The sequence below is a fragment of the Myotis davidii genome, unplaced genomic scaffold (assembly GCF_000327345.1).
Source record: "Myotis davidii unplaced genomic scaffold, ASM32734v1 scaffold520, whole genome shotgun sequence".
NCBI lineage: Eukaryota > Metazoa > Chordata > Mammalia > Chiroptera > Vespertilionidae > Myotis > Myotis davidii.
In genome coordinates, this window is record NW_006292908.1 from 320260 (window position 1) to 323193 (window position 2934).

The window sequence follows — 2934 nt, forward strand, 5'->3', positions numbered from 1 at the left end:
TCAAAATATATTTTTTATTGATTTTCAAGAGGAAGGGGGAGGGAGAAACATCAATGATGAGAGAGAATCATTGATCAGCTACCTCCGGCACACCCCACACTGGGGATTGAGCCGCAACCTGGGCATGTGCCCTGACCTAGAATCAAACCGTAACTTTTCGGTTCATAGGCCAACACTCAACCATTGAGCCATGACGGGTGGGCTGCATTATGTTAACAAATAGATCCAAACTCTAGTGTAAGTCTTAGTTTGAAACATTTTGAAACAGAATGGGAAATTTAACTTTTAAAATGCTCAGATAGAAGCTCATTTACAAGTGACACACATTTCAGAAACGAAGCCCGGCAGATGGAAATATTTCCCAACAGTCACCAGGAAGGGATAAATTGTGTTTGTTTCTCTAACACTAACACTTGCCCTAGCTGGTTTGGCTCAATGGATAGAACGTTGGCCTGTGGACTCAAGGGTCCCAGGTTTGATTCCGATCAAGGGCATGTACCTTGGTTGCAGGCACATCCTCAGTGGGGAGATGTGCAGGAGGCAGCTGATTGATGTTTCTAACTTTCTATCCCTCTCCCTTCCTCTCTGTAAAAAAATTAATATATTTTTTTTAAAAAAAAGGAAAGTCCATTCAGCTTCTTTTAGTGCCTCCAATTTCAAAATCATTTTTAAATCAAAGGCTTACCATTTAAATTAAATCCTGACCCCACTGAGAGAATGTGGTGACTCTATGCCATCCTTCGTCCCACTACTGCTCTCAGGTGGGGTCTAGGAAACTTTGGCATCAACATCACAATTTATCAACTGTTAAAGCTCAGGAAGGTTATTACCTGGCTGGATTCTGCAAATGCCATCTTGACGTGCTATTCGCCCCTAGTAAGTAACAGGCCCTTAGCTTAGTATACAAGCAGTTAGGTTGAGAAGACGGGTATGTCACCGCTAAGCATTAGTTCATGGCTACCAAGGAGTGGCTGGTTCTAGATACAACCCAGGCTAATGAAGCACCCACTTATCTTCCAGCAAGTTTTGATAATCGTTAGTTTTAAGTGCTACAACTTCCTGAAATTCAGGACAATGAAATAAACCAGATATATAATCCTTAAAAATAAAGATGTTTTTGCCCTGGCTGATGTGGCTCAGTTGGTTGGGTGTCATCCCGTGCCGGTCAATTCCTAGTCAGGGCACATGCCCAGATTATGGGCTCGCCCCCTGGTAGGGCGTGTGCAGGAGGCAGCCAGTTGATGTTTCAGGCTCACATCCATCTTTCTCTCTCTCCCCATCCCTTCTTCTCTCTCTGAAAATCAATAAAAAAAAATTTTTAAATAAATAAATTTCAAAAGAAGGTGAATGATTAATCTCATAACGTATGCTTAAAAATTTAGATGTTTCATTTAAAATACACTTTAAATATAGGAGTTAAGAAAGTTTTCAAGTACTTTCATTACATTTCAAAATCTCTTGGTCTGCTACCTGTGCTACAGTAAAATACAATCGGCAGATAATCACACTGCCATAATCTCTTATTTTATATTTGGTTCCCATTTTCAGTACTTATATCCTATTACTAATTGGGAACATAAAACAATACTCTTAGAAAATATTTCAATGCACTTATTAATTTTGAAGTCTAGAAATTTAAAAGTTTTTAACAATTGCATCACACACATGATACCAGAGAGTAATTCAAGCATTAGATCAAGTAGCAAATTATAGGAAACCTAAGTTTCTTCCCAATTTTTGTAATTAAAAAGTTTTGCTGTATCCCATTTTTTCTGCATTCATACTTGAAGACACTATTATTAATTTTTATTCAAAACATTAATAACTTTATGTAAAAATTAATGAGAAATGTAGGTTCATTGCAGAGAAATTAATTTATCCATATATCTTGTTAAATAGTTAATCTTACCAATATTTGTCAGGTTTTATGCAATATTCTATGCTAGGCACTGCATCTAATTTTCAGCCCTCAATAAATACTAAATACTAATACTAAATTTTGAAAAACTCTTCTAAAATTTGCTGTGGGTGAAAAAAAATATTAATAAGTTATTATTTGTTTTAAAATAACTACCTTAGGCTAATTCATTATAACAGTTTAAGTGGTTCTCAAGGGTTTTCTATTTTTAAGTATAATATTCTGCCCAGCTCCTGCTGCTCAGTGGCTGAGCATCAACCTATGAACCAGGAGGTCAGGGTTTGTTTCCCGATCAGGGCACATGCCCCAGTTGAGGGCTCGATCCCTGGTGTGGGGCATTTTGAAAAACCCTAACTTAACTCTGGGCTGTGACACATATAGAAATTTTTTGATCTTTGCAACCATAGTAAAACAAAGACATATTTTTGATATTTATTTTATATATTTAAATGCCATTTAACAAAGAAAAATCAACCAAAAAAATGAGTTCACGTGTCACCTCTGACACGTGTGTCATAGGTTCACCATCACTGCTCTAGGCCAAGCAATAGCTAGTAATTGTCATTATGTAAAGTATCCCAAGCCCTAGATGGCAGTGGGGGTACACGTTAGGAATGTACTTGAGTTGCTTGAGGAGAGAACTACAATGTTGTGGAAAGAGCATTGGGTTGGGGTCACAGAACTTGGTTCGCACCTCAGCTCTGCCATTTACCGGTGTGATCACTATCACTGGAAGCCATTTAAGCTTTTTTGAGCCTTATTTTCTTCTTATGTAAAACGGGAATAATGTACCAAACTCATGTTTTGAGGATTTAATGAGATGATGCTTATGAAATGATTATGTAAGCTGGTGGTTCTCAAACTTTAGAGAGTTTTTGATTCTAAAGTTCTGGAATGGAGTTCAAGATTTTACATTATATTTCCAATAAATTCACACGGGAAGCCTGGTGCTGCTGGTCTGGGGGCCAGAATTTGGAATAAGCCATAACGCACTGACAGGTGTTATTTTTTGTTGT